Below are 15,220 nucleotides of genomic sequence, written 5' to 3'. Positions count from 1 at the left end.
ATAAAAATATCGGAGTAATATCAACATGCCTGTCATATCTGTCAAAGATCTGTAAATATATATATATATAAATATATATATGTAATAAACAAGACTGCAGTTTGAAAAAAAAAGAAACCCACATTGATCTAGGGGTACCATCATTGTGTGATCTATCTGGCCTGTAAACCTGCAATCTGCAAATCAGACAACAATTTATTTATTTATTTATTTAGATTCTTTTACTATACCGATGCTCAAGACAATGTCTTATCATACTGGTTTACAGTATAACCAAGGGAAACCAATAACCAGAAGAGAGATCTATTTTAGTGGCCAAAATGTTTTGATGTGATATTTTTAAACAATCACTGAAATCCTACACCTACTTTCACAAAGATGAAGATATACAGATGTAGACAGAAGTTTCTCTAGATCTGACTATCTCTCTTTGCCTTGATTATGAACTACACCTGAACTGATGATCTATTTTAGTGGCCGAAATGTTTTGATGTGATATTTTTAACTCTTTATTTTGTAGCAGGCGTAAGCAACTTGACATAGCAAATCACATGAATTATAAATGATACTCCAGATTAACAGGAGAGCCAAATTACTTAACAAATAAATAAATACAACATCACAGTAAAATATATTATGGCTTCAGATTGTAACATTTCAAAAATGGTTCCCAGGTTCTTTTGTACTTAATTTTCCTTCCTTTAACAAGGTGCAATAATTTTTCTAAGGTTGCTATTTCTCAAGCCTGTCATCACCAATATGCTATGTAAGGAGAAATTTCCAATGAAGCAACTATAGCAAAATGCTGCCAGTGCTGAGATAACAAAGACCCGTATTTGTTAGGCACAGACGAATCTGACTAGCATCCAAATAAATCCATAAGAGGTATAATATCAACTGGGAAATGAATAATCTTTAGAGATTTCAGCTTCAACCTTTGCCCAGAAAATGGAAGTAAATCTATAGGATCATCATATGTGGATATAAGACCCAACCCACCCCACACCCTTCAACATAGATTAGACCCTCCAGCTCCAATCTTGGAAAAATCCTGTAGAGTCTTCTAAATTCTGTGTATAAACCTAATCATCAATTCAACCATACGCTGGCAGATGGACATTTTGTGAACCGAGTTTCAAGGCCTTCAACAATCCCTATGATCTAAATTAGTTCCCAGATCCCTAATCCACTTTTCTCGCAAATCCCTTTTACCATCCAAACCAAATTTAATACCTAAAAAATATTTTGTATAATGCAGAAATACTCTTTGTCTGAGGTTGACCTAAACATAATACCTTCCCTACCCAATTAAGAATTCTAATATTCCACCCTTCCTCAATATGATCTTGCAATACCTACCTAAGTTGAAGGTAAGTATATAAGGAAGAATTGGAAAGGACCTCAAAGTGGAAGCATCATACAGTGGCCAAGGAAATCTAATCCCCTTGGCCTGCCTCAAATCATATAAAATATAGCATTGGCCCAACCAGGGTTATTTCTAAGAGGAGCCATAGGAGGCTCTCCATACATTTAATGTATGTACCAATATAGTGCTACTTCTGCATATATGTCTAACCAAGGGGGATGCAGCAGGAGGAAACAATAAAGCATGAAGATTAGTTTCACTGTCCTGAAAGGCCTCCAATGCAGCCCGAAAGCTGGTTCATTTGTACCAATCTATTCCACAACACCTGCCAGTGGTTCTGCTCAATAATAAACTTTTAAATTTGACAGGGACATACTACCCCGACTTTTGTCCAGCCATAAGGTACTCAGCTTAATTTTGGAGTGCTTATTCTGCCAAAGAAAGATAATTATTGCATTAAAAAGGTTAGTAAAAAGCAAAGCTGGTACATCGCAAACAAATTGCTGAAACATGTAAAATAAGCTAGATAAAATATTCGTTTTTAATATATTAATGCTCCTACCCAAAAAACAGGAATGTCTGACTATTCTTCCAAATCTTTCTTAATTCTTGGTGTAATGGGAATATAACTAGCTTTCTATAAATCCCACAGGTTCTTAATTACCTGAACCTCTAGATACCTGAAGTCATTATGAGCTATCTTCAATCCTCTCAGCTTCTCAAGGGGTGAGCATACTGGGACCCACTGGAAAAATCTGATTTGGACAAATTAACCCTATAACCAGACAGTTTACTATATTTTCCTAACACTGCCATCAGATGTTCAGCTGAACTTCTGGGATTAGATAAAGAAAAAAAAATCAAAACATCAACTGCATATAAACACATTTTATGTTCTACCCCCATAAATTTAAAGCCTTGAAATCAGAGTTGAACTTCTGACCATCTCTGCTAGCAACTTTATGGCTAAATCAAACAGGATTGGAGACAAAGGTCTGCCTTGCCTAGTACCACAACTGACACTAAAAGAAGGAGAGACCATATCGTTTGTCGAAACCCGCACCCTAGGAGGAGCATATGAAGCATGAATCCAATTCTGAAAAGTGACAGGAAAGCCAACTTTTGTAGAATAGCAAAAAGAAAAGCCCACCTAATCCTGTCAAAGGCCTTGTTAGCATCAAGAGACAAAAACCATACCTAGTACAGAGCCACCATTCACAAGATGAACGAGATTAAACAACCTCCTAGAATTAGTGGAGCTGCGGCCCTTGACAAAACCAGTTTGATCTTGATGCAGCAAATCAAGTAAAATACTTTCTAATCTTAACTGCAATGCTTTCATGAGAACTTTAATATTAGTGTAGGGCAGGGGTGGCTCAAGGCAACCTGATGTCTGAGGCGAAGGATGAGATGGCGCCCCACACCCCTCTGTGTCCCCTCTGCCCCCCCCCCTCCCTTTTCCCTTTTCCCTCACACCTTCACACATGCTCTCTCTCACCCCACCTGCATCCTCACACATGCTCTCTCCAGACTCACAATCTCTCACACACACACATACCCCTCTACACACACTCTCACCAGGGCCTTCATCTTCGCTGCAAAGTGGGACACACTTTGCTTGCAGCATGCTGGGGATAAGCTCTGCTTACGGCACTCTGGGGGTCTTCTCCATCTTTGCCATTTTATTTATTTATTTATTTATTTAAATTCTTTTAATATACCGATGCTCAAGACCATGTCTCATCGTACCGGTTTACAAAAAACCAGGGGACAACCATAAATAATAAAAGTGAAAGTTACAATGAACGGGGAGAGTAATTCAGGATAATTGAAAGTAGAAGGAATTAGATTTAGATAACGCTTTTTAAGAAAATGTGCAACAGGCAATTATATACAATATAAATTTGCAAGTCATTGTTAGTTGGGGAGAATCTCATACTGGAAATGCTTGAGAGAGCAGCCAAGTTTTCAGTTTCTTTCTGAAGGAAAGAAGACATTGTTCCAGGCATAGATCTGGGGGTAGTGTGTTCCATAGCTGTGGTCCGGCGGATGACAGTATTCATTTTTGAAGTGAATTGTGGATAAAGGATTTGTGTGGAGGTGCCTGGAGAGTTCCTTTGTATGCTGATCTTATCGGTCTATTGGAGTTATGGAATTCAAGTGGGATGGTGAGTTGTAGTGAGGATTGATTGTAGATGGATTTGTGGATTATGGTCAGGGTCTTGAACTGTATTCTATAATGGATAGGAAGCCAATGTAGGTTTTTCAGTATCGGCGTGATGTGGTCCTTGCGACGTGAATTAGTGAGGATCCTGGCTGCTGCGTTTTGCAGCATCTGTAGAGGTTTAGTTGTGGAGGATGGGAGGCCGAGCAGTAGCGCATTGCAGTAGTCAATCTTTGAAAACAGAATGGCTTGAAGGACTGAGCGGAAGTCCTGAAAGTGGAGGAGAGGTCTTAACTGTTTTAGAACATGTAGCTTATAGAAGCATTCTTTTGTGGTGTTGTTGATGAACTTTTTGAGGTTCATTCTATTGTCCAGAATAGCCCCAAGGTCTCTCACCTGAATTATTTTCTGTGGAGAATCAATTCTGCGCTGAAAATGGCAAAGATGGAGGAGACCCCAGCTGTGCAGGGAGGGAATTCTACGCAGGACTATCCACCGGAGGCCCGCTGGTCCTTTGTTGTTTTGACGACAGGGTAAGGTGGCTGCTAAAGGAGTTTTGGGGGCAGTCTTTGCCGTTTCCAAACTTTGCCGCCTGAAGCGGCTACCTCACCCTGCCTCATTATAGAACCACCCCTGGTATAGGGAGGCCCCTGATTGTGCCCCTTTCTCGTTTAGTAGTACAAAATGTTTTGGGTGCATGAGACCCTGGGATTGTTAGAACTCGTGAGTTAGTGGACCCTTGGCCCAAGGTGAGAGATGGTACCGCCCATGGGGAGGAGCCCCAAAGGGCCTCACCATCAGGAGGCGAGGTCAGCAGCAATGGATGAGGCAGCCCAGAGGATATGGAGAGAAGGATGTGGATACAATGGCCAGAATAGGTCCCCCTAGTGGTGAAGAGCTGGGCAGACCCTGAGGCACGGGGATGCAGGCTGAGTATGGAGAAGTACAGAGAGAAAGCTTCCCCAGGGGCAGAGCCATGGAGCATATCAGCACTGGAGGTATGACGTAGGCTTACCCGAGGAGCAGGGAAGCCCAGGGATCTCTGGCAGTGAGAGAGGACCCTACCCTAAGGAGCGGGGAAGTACGGTACAGCCTCTGAGGTGCTGCAGGACACTACCCCGAGGAGCGGGGAGCAGGGCGTAGTCACTGGGATATACAAGGTGCTACCCCGAGGGTCAGGGTTCTAATCAAGCTGATGGTTATAGTCTTGACCATCATCAATGCCAGACTCTTGGTTCCTGTATCTAGAGCCCCAGAGCCTCCAACCATCCTTAATCATATTATCATCCTTGCATCAGTGGAAACTAAAGGCCTTGTTCTAAGCAGTAATGGAGGCCTTGTTTCAAGGAGTATAGAAGTTGTTATCAGATGGTCTATTTGCTGTTCCTGTGCAAATAAAGAAACCATACTGAAGAGACAATATGACTTAGGATCCTATGCAGAATGTCAGGGACAGGCAAGCAAACCCTCACCTTTGCAAAGAAGAGTAGCCTGAAACAATGCTGACACTCTGACACAGCTTAGGATGACTATGTAACAGTTTCAGCCCCAAAGAAACTGGGGGGGAAAGGGATTTGCTAACTTGGCAGTACCCTCCCCCCCCCCTGAAGTAAGGAAAAGACCTTCAATGTGGCAAGAGACCCTCCACCCACCACAGAGGGTATGCATGAGCTTATGCATATTTATCAGCAGAGAAGTATAAGATGGGGGGCAAGGAGGCTGAAAAAAAGAGGTTCTCCTCCGGAAGGGAGGAGGTTCAGTTCCAGAAAGAAAAGAAGTTTGGTTCTAGAAAAGAGAGAGGCCGGAAAGAAGAAGAACCTCCTGGCAGAGGGACCCAGAAGCCTAAAAGGGAGCAGGCATGGACTCCCAGAGGAGCCCAAATCCTGAACACAAACCCTGGAAGAAAACCTTGAGAGCAAGAACCTGTGCCAAGGTGTTCCTGGAAGCAAAAGGAGGGTCCAAAGCTGGCCAGATCTCCCTGCTATCCTGTCAGCTCTGTCAGCCAATCCAGGAAGCAAGCCTCTTCCCTGCCACGCTCTCCAGCACTCCAGCCAGAACCTGCTTCAGAGGTGAATAGAGGAATCACCTGAAAGTTGGAATAAGTAAGTTAGCCACAATTATTTATATCAAAGCAGGCTAAAGTTTATGGCATGTCTTGTTTCCACCCATGATACAGAAATTTCTTTAGGGAAAACTGGTGTTTAGTAGCCAGGATGTTAAAGATAGGAATTATTGTTATTTTCTAAATGCTATGTCCTGCTAAATCTGATAAATAAAAGTCTATTTCAGAGGAGCATACACATTGTCTTTTGCCTGACTTATGATCGCAAGGAAGGTGAGAGGGTAGCTAGCAGTGTCTTTTAGCACACAGACCCCTGCACCCCCTTCATTTACCCTTCACTCTGACTAATTATTTAATACAAACACACAAAACTTCTGGTTTCTGCCTGCCCTCTGACTAGCTATTTAATACAAACACACAAACTCCTGGTTTTTGCCTGCCCTCTGACTAGCTATTTAATACAAACACACAAACTCCTGGTTTTTGCCTGCCCTCTGACTAGCTACTTAATACAGACACACAAACACACTAAAGAATATATCCCAATAAGTTTACTTCTCCCAAAAATGTTTAAGTTCTAAAATTTCCCCTAGCAGTACTTACCGATTCTTTTCAGCCACCAGCAAGGTGGATTAGATAACCACAATGAATATTCATGAGATAAATTTGCATTTACCAAGACTCCATGATATGTACATTTATTTCATGTATATTAATTATGGATATCCTGAATACCCGACTGGATAGGTTTGGGATAGGATAGGTTTGGGAAACCCTGGGTTAACCACTGACTTGGAAGCAGAGGTTGCTGAGTGTTTTTTCTTCATATGTATCCAGTCAGCTCTGGTTAGTCTGCATGTTTCTGCAGCTAATCTAACCAGTCCTGCAGAATAATCCTCATTTTATCTGTCTTTATTTCTGTGGCCCAGACTGCTCTGGTCACTATTATCTCCAGTTCATACACTGTAAGACTTTGTTTATTTGTTTTGGCTATTAATAAAGTTTGGAGTTGAAGAAGTGGCCTCCTCTGTCTGTGAGTAAAGACTGAGTTAAGCTATCTGCTCTTGTTGCGCATAGAAAATGTGTAGCAAAAATGGAATAGAGACAGTAACATGGGTCATGCAAGAAGGAGACAATATCAGGCCAGAAGCAGCAACATGCAACCCCGAGATAACTTTCCAACTCTCATTCTCTTCCCATCTCCAGCCTTCCCATTTCTCCTGTCTCTCACTACTTCACCAGTCCTTCACCCATTGTCTCTTACTCAATCCGACATTCTTGGCCCTATATATCTCTCTCTCTCCACTCATGACATCCACCCAAATTGATGAGTTTCTGCTACTCCCCTCCCACCAAACCCCAAGTCCCTGCTGTTCCTCCCATCCCCAAGTCCTCACTCTTCCAAGCCCCCACTCATTGCCCTGACCAAATCCCTAATTTGACCACTGTTCCCTTCCTACCAATCCCCGCATTCCTGTGCTCCTGAATCTCCACTGTCCCCGACAGCCGACATCCTGAAATCTCTACTCTCCCGAATCCCCATTCAATTGCCTAGTCTCTGTCTCCCTTTTCCCTCAAAATCCCCATTCCCAAGCATGCATTTCCCTATAGGGAAAAGGGGCGGCATTGTGAGCAGGGCCAGGGTTTGTCAATAGAGGACATGTAGAAATTTCATTTTGAAATTGACGTGTTTTTTACCCCATGCACTTCGTGAAGAATTCTCATGGTGTTGGCCTGCCGTGGGATTTTAAAACAGAAACTCTGCAAGGGAGTTTCCCTTTTAAAATTAGTTTTCAGGCCTGCAGGTGCAAAGTACATAGAGTTTTAGAATTGTCCTCTTTGAAACTTGACCCATAAAGTTGTATGTCAACAAGTAGAAAAGGTGAGCAGCCAAAAAATGCTAATGCCCAAAACAGTTTCAAAGGTGTTCATCAAAAGGCTTTAATTTGTAAGTATCCTTACTGCTGTAAATAAGATGATACACACATTTGGTCCCCTGACATGGAGCCATGTTTCACTTATCTCTATGTCAGAAGGACTTGCATCCAAAATCAGCCAAAACTTAATTCAATAGAGCGGCGAAGGTTCAACCAGACCATAAAGTTGTATAACATTTTCCTGCCTGGAATTTTTATAGGTTTCAAATACGGGTGGATCAAGCCATTGTACCTTAGCTGACTATTACAAAACCAGAGGCATCAAAAGACCAATTCAGCGCATCATGAATTCAGAAGCACCACAAATTTAATGTAGCTGCTTTTTCCATGAAAAATCAGCCAGATGGAAAATATTCATAACAACATTATGATTCCATAACCTTATTGTAGAAATGCCTGTGCTCACAGTTTCCAGTTAAAACGTCAGTGCAATAAGAGACTGACCTTACTTTATCACAGCTACTGTGTTTTGCAGACTTTAATGACATGGCAGCATGTCTGACAACTGACCTAAAAATGTTAGTAGGAAAATGAACTGTAAATCCCAGCGCTGCTTCTAAATTACAATATATCCATCAAGAGAGTAGTGTTTCATATTGCTGTAATTAGTACTCCAATGCCTCATATCATATTGAATGTGGAAAGTGAATTAGGAATTTTTTTCTTCAAACATTTATGTGTAATTGTCAACTTTGACAAACTGCTTGAATTTTAGTATATAGTAATGAAACACTGCAGCATCAACAATCAACAATCTCAAATGCTGGAATGAACTGTTGCATGGCAGGTGGCTCAGAGTTTGATTTTCACACCATGATTGCTCTATGCTCAGTCTAAGCAACATAAGAACATAAGAAATTGCCATACTGGGTCAGACCAAGGGTCCATCAAGCCCAGAATCCTGTTTCCAACAGTGGCCAATCCAAGTTACAAGCTATGATGTCATCTGTTAGGCAACAGCTTATTCCCTATACTGAGGTCAAAACTATAACATTAATGATTTAATTATCATGGACTCGATTCATCCAAATTAGGGACTTGGGAAATGTGGCCCCCTTGGGACCTTGCTTTACTTCCATTTTTACATTTTTGTTTTGATGGAGAGAGGGGCAAGCAGGGAGGCAACAATGGAATTACAACAGCAACATTCAAATGTTATTTGTTGGATTTTGGAGAATCAAAATAATCACATCCTATGTTAAATAAAAAAAAAAACAAAAACACAGTTCAGAGGTCCTGCATATTTCATAAAAATTATGTAACCCACTGTACATGAGATTTCAGACCTGACCCAAATGGGATTGCATTATATATTTGTAACCCTGACTTGAGGATCTTCAATGAGTCACAGAGCAAATGCAATACTGGGGCTTAGAATATGAGAATACTGTCTCTTCATTTTCCCTGGCTGGAGAGTCCTCCAAAGGGGGGAAAAAGATAAACCTCTAAGGCTCTAGGTGTTGGTTGTACTGTTCTTTCGTGCGGGCCAGTAATGAGACTGGATGCTGTAGTGGTGTTGCAACCTAAATTTTACTGGGGCATTTATTCAATGAAGATCTCCAATTTGGCCCTTGTGAGCATCTGCAAGATTGAGGACTCAATGCTATTCCCTTGATGCAGAGTCCTTTCAAAATATGAATTCATGTTGGGATATAGTCGTCAGTTATACTGGATTTCATTGCAAGCTTTTTCAGTGACTTTGCTGCAAGATAAGTAGTTTCAAGAGAATACATTCTGCTTTTCAAAGCATTAGAAAACATTTTGAGTGGGAGATAAGCATACTGGGGACAATGGGGGTCATTTATCAAAATGCGGTAAGGCGTTTTCGCATGCATTAAGGGCTTATCGCATGCAAAAAGCCCCGTTAACGCATGTGATAGGCCCTTAATGCATGCGAAAACATGTTTACCGCATGCAATCGCACCATATCGTATGGTGCGATGCAAATTCCAAAAATGGGTGGAGAGTGGGCTGGGTTAGCCTGCCTGCGAAGAGCTATTGCACAGCCATAACGCTGATTTTAACAACACCTCTTTCAAATGCGTTAAGCTGTGCGACGTAATGTTTCATTGCCATTTGTGATGTCTCCCGTAAGTCTGATTTCAGCTGGAGAGAGAGAGAGAGAGAGCGCCTAGCCATAATATTGTGGCCCATTGCCAGGTATTGCCCAAATCTCATCTTGGAGTGAGTTTCCTCACTCCGAAGGCCAGCATATCTTCACAAGAACCACTGTTCTGTTCGTAGGTGTCACGTAGCATGTCAAAGTGGCCCCTAACCCCCTACACTCTTACCTAATCCCCTACCATAGGGATACAAAAACCTGCCTATGGGCCACAATATTATGGCTATTCTCTCTCTCTCTCTCTCTCTCTCTCTCATCATTAAAAATGGTTGAATACAACAGGTCTGGCACTTATTGCAATTTGTGAAAACTTAGCTCTTTGCACAACTAATTAGCATAAAACCCACCCCTTTTGCTATCGCATGCAGTACTTACCGCATTTTGATAAATCCAGGCCAATGTCACAAGTAGTATTATAAAAGCTTAAAAATCATTGCTGACATTTGTTTTGGGTATTTTTATTGGAGGGCACTGTAGACCAGGGTTGGGAAAATCACCTCTATAAAACCCCCCAAGCCCCTCTGTACTGAGATGCCAGTAATGAGAGCTGAGATCAAAGTCAAGCTTAGCTATTGGTCAGCACCCTCATGAGATGCGATGTTGTGGTTGTGATTAAAGTACTTTTTGCTTCTAACTGGCTGGATGGTGCCTCCCTGCATTTCCACATATTTTTTCACACCAGCCGCTTATTAAAGTTGCTTTTGAATTTTAGATGAGATAAATGTTGCTTTAAGTTTTCCATTCATTGCAGCTGAACTACAAAGAACAATATAATGAGACTACAGACTGTTTCATAGCAAATCTGAAATAAAAAAGCTATGCTTCAAATTTGGTAGCACTAATTTAGGTATGAATTTATCACTAATGACTGTTTTGGTTGTCTCTAAATATAATGAAGTAGAAACCAACTTCCTTTTGATTAGTCTTTTAAATTACAATACATTACATCTGTTAACAGAAAGAAAGAGATTCAAATGTGAGCTGAAAACCTGGCTCTTCAAAAATGCATATGATTTAACATAATAAATCATTATGGAAAGAAATAAAATATTAAAAAACATAGTCAAAGTTAGAAGAATGTATGAGAAATAATGAGTGATATAAAGTGACCTAAGACAGCCCTAATACACCAAGAGGTCGATTTTAAAACCTGTGTGCACGCGTCCATGTGCACACGATTCCCGGCCCGTGTACACGAATGCACTGATTTTAAAATATGCGAACAGTGATGCGCGCAGGTTATAAAATATCATTCCAACGTGCACGTGCGCGGCCGATTTTAATCACTTATAGCCACTGAGGGTGGCATCACGCACGTGGAACGAGGTGGGGATTTTACAAAAATACACACGGCAACATGAGTAGGGTTTTCCCAGTTCCCTCCCAGTCTACTTCAATTAAGGAGCAGACTGGGAGGGAACTTCCCTATACCCCATCCTATTCTGCCTCTCTTTTCCCCTCTCCTCTCCTCTCCTCCCCGACCCCTAACCCCTACCTAGCCAGCATAAATATTTTTGTTTTCTTACTTACTGCTCCTTTGAGCAGAAGTAACTTCCCCGGAACAGCATTCTAATGGCGCTGTCCAGCCGGCCCCCACCCTGCCCCTTTTCGATGGCCCGGCACTTCTGCGCCCACTGGGGGATACGCGTGTGGCCGGGCCATTTCTAAAATGTGCTCGGCTTGTGCACGGCCCGTCCACGCGCGTATCTCCCGGATTTTACGTGCGCCGGGCTTCGAAAATTTGGGTGTAAGTGTTTTGTTGACCTATAATATGAATGTCGCTTTTGTAAACTGTTGTGATCTTCTTTTGGAATGACGGCATATAAAATGCTTAAATAAATAAATAAAAACCCCATACTTCAATGAATAATTTCTGGAAATGAAGACGTTTCGTGGAAAATTTCAAAGCACTCATATAACTTCACCGGCTCAAATTACTAGACTGCTCATGTGCTGAATTAATTGGCACTGTGGTGGTGGAGGACTGGCAGTGGGGGGTGCAGAGGTTTCATGGGTAGTCAGGGCCGGTGCAAGGTTATTAGGTGTCCTAGACAAACTTTCTGCCTTGTGCATTGCTGTTGCACCGCCCCCTACCGCCTTGACTCAAACTGATGGGTGGGGGGGGTTTGCTCATTGGTGAAATATCCTGCCAGCAGCTGCTGAGCTGCCACTACTGCCGCAGTGGCAACGGCTGTCTCTTCTCTTTTGATGGTGCGGCTGCTGCCCCTGGGACCCTGGCATCATAGGCCCCCGCCTAGTTTGCCTAGTGCTTCCGCTGGCCCTGTGGGTAGCTTTCCTTTTGTATTAATCTTTTTATTGAAAAAGACATATAGAGATACAATTAAAAAGAAAGATATTTTGCTTTTTGTTTCTGTTCTGCTCAACATAACAATCTTATAGTAACTATTAAACCCAGTGCATTTCATTTCCAGCATTTATGGAATAAACATCAATTGCCTGTCGGAAGGGGGTTCTGCAAACCATCAGGCTTAATAAAAAAAAACATAGTAAGAAATATACAATCAGAAAATCCCCAAACCCCCCCAACCCTCCCTCCCCCCTATCCCTATAAGATTCTGAACCTTAGCAAAACTACTAAAAGGGTAATATCATGTTCGCTCATGTAATAGCAGAGTACCATCTAAGATCGTCCTGTGGGCAAATCATTGAGAAGTAACCCACGTGCAAAAGGAGACAAAGAGTTTTCTTGCACAATTCAATTTTTTCAATATTTTTAACTAGTACACATGTTTGATGAGCAAGATTTCTGAGTTGTGTCAAAGTTGGTGGATCGGTGGTTATCCACTTTTACAATATACATTTCTTGGCTAATAACAGCACTACCCTGTACCACCATGTAACATATTTGTTAGGAAAGGAAACTCCTTGCACATCATCCCAAAAAAGGTATTCACCGTAAAAGAAAAGGAGACACCACTCACTCATGTAATATACCCATGAACATTTCCTCAAAACTGGCGTAGCATCGGATAAGTCCAGAACTGGTGACGCAATGTATTATTAACATTTTCACATTTAGGGCACCATCCAGAGTCCAAGATTCCCAACTTACTGGCCCTCATAGAGGCGATATAAAATCTATGTAGGAACTTGAACTGGAGTTCCATAAGAGGTATATTAACAGATAAAGATTGCGCCCTTGTGAAACACCCCTTGTAATATGCCGAGGTCAACTTGGTCTCCAATTCATTATTCCATCCCTCTGCTAAGTCATCCCATCGTGGAGTTGGCCTGTGCTTACACATTAATTTGTACCAGAAGGATATCTTGTGCCTGCTGGGATCTTCCAAATCTAAGAAGTCTGAGAGGAGTTCCCAAGCATGATTATGTTGGTCAGGCAAGGTCAAAAAGTGAATATAGTGTCACACTTGTAAGTAGGTGTAAAAGTGTTTTGGATTGAGGTCATATTAAATCTTTAAGTGCTTGAAATGGATGCACCTGATTCCTGTCATCCACCACTTGAAGTATTGTTGGAATACCCCTATCATACCAGTCTCAAAACACCTTATTGTGCATCCCAGGACTAAAATCTTTATTTCCCAACAACAGTAAAAATCGGGTAGTCTGGGGAGTAAGTCCCTTTGTGTGGCAAAACCACAGCCACGCATTCATAATGGGGTGCAAAAGAACACTACTCTGAAGGGGTATAGGAAGGGCCTGCTGCATTTTATGCAAAATAAAGCATAAGTGCCATGGTTTAACTCCAAGTTTTTCTATGTGTAATGGGGTATAATAACTAGCATCCATAATCCAGTCACCTATAAAGTCTTAAATTGCAAGCCACATTTTACATTCTTATGTCTGCTAATCCCAATCCCCCTTGCTCCTTAAAATGCTATAATTTAGCCAAAGCTATACGGGGTTTCAGACCTTTCGATAAAAATCTCTGCATCTGCTTATCTATACCCATCAGCTCTTTCCTAGACCAATATGTGGGAACCAACTGCATCACTTATAGCCACTGAGGAAGAATCATCATCTAATATAACGCCATCCTCCTGGCCAATGAAATCGGTAGATCCATCCAGCTTTTTAACTGATTGCTCTTCTTCATCCATGTGTCCCCATAATTTATCGATTGTATACTGGCAGGGATATGAGGAATTAGGACCCCTAAATATGGTAAGGAATCTTCAACTCTCGTGACCAGGAAATCTTCCTCTAGCCACGTCTGCATTTCTGATTTAGTGAGCATGACTTTAGATTTCCCCAAGTTCAACTTTAACCCTGCCACCTCCTGATATGTGAGAAATTCTCCCATCAATGCTGCCTCCGATTCCTCTGGGTTGCCAATATGAACCAGGATATCATCTGCAAAGGCAACCAGTTTGAATGGGGCTGCCTCTTCAGGTCTTATGGAGAGTCCCTTAATATTAATATTGCCTCTGATTCTGTTTAATAGGAGCTCCAAAGTAATAAGAAAAAGTAATGTCGACAAAGGACATTCCTGTCTTATTTCCCAGTGGAGCTCAAAGGTGGTGGAGGGTATTCCAGTAATTAACACTGAGGCTGAAGGTTGATGATAAAGAACCTCCAATACTTGTTGGAAATATCCACCAAATTCCATCTTATCTAAAGTTGCATACATGAAAGACCAACTGACCCAATCAAATGCTTTCTCAGTGTCAAAACTGATCAGCATCGATGGGAGTTCCTGCCAGTGACACGATTCCAAGGAGGCTAAAATCTTCCACACATTCATAGAAGAGCTCCTACCATTGACAAATCCCACTTGATCCTCATTTATGAGATGCGGCAAAATAGCAGCCAGCCTATCTGCCATGATTTTAGCTAATAATTTAAAATCAAAATTTAGAAGGGAGCTAGGTCGGTACATTCTGGAATAATTGGGTCTTTATTAGCCTTGGGAATAGCTGTAATATATGCCATATTTGGGGAATAATGCGAGTATTAGTGTTCTATAAGATCTGCAAATGCTGCGCTTAAAGGTAGTGATAACTGCAAGGCTAATATCTTGAAAATTCATCTGTATAGCCATTGGGCCCAGTGTTTTAAGCAGCTGCACCTTCTTGATGCCATCTAGAACTTCCTGTGTAAGAATGGGGCTATTCAGGACCTCTAGTTGTGAATCCGTTAGCAGGGGTAGACCAGATTGTTGTAAATATTCTTCAATTTGGGTTCTGTTACCCGAATCTGCTGTATATAAAGTTCAATAGTAGTTATGAAATACCTTGCTAATAACCTCATTAGAATTAACCAATTTACCCAAGGAAGAATGCATGGTAGAAATATGTGTCTTCCCTCCCCAAGTCTTCATTATGTTTGCAAGAATTTTCCCTGATCTGTTCCCATAATGATAATACTTGGCCTTGTAGTACCACAAAGCTTTTTGCGCTGTCTGATGTAACAAGGAATTTAACTGACATTGTAGGCTCACTTCTAGTTCTCTATTCTGTTTAGTCAGTTTCTTTTCAAATCCCTGTTTCTCATAATTTACCTTCCAAATACTGAATGTGGCGAAGCAACGCTTTGCTTCATGCTGCTACAAAGGCAAAAATTTCTCCTTTCAGGACCACCTTTGCCATTT

This window comes from Rhinatrema bivittatum, chromosome 5, assembly GCF_901001135.1.
Source record: "Rhinatrema bivittatum chromosome 5, aRhiBiv1.1, whole genome shotgun sequence".
NCBI lineage: Eukaryota > Metazoa > Chordata > Amphibia > Gymnophiona > Rhinatrematidae > Rhinatrema > Rhinatrema bivittatum.
Note: the sequence above shows the minus strand (reverse complement) of the source record.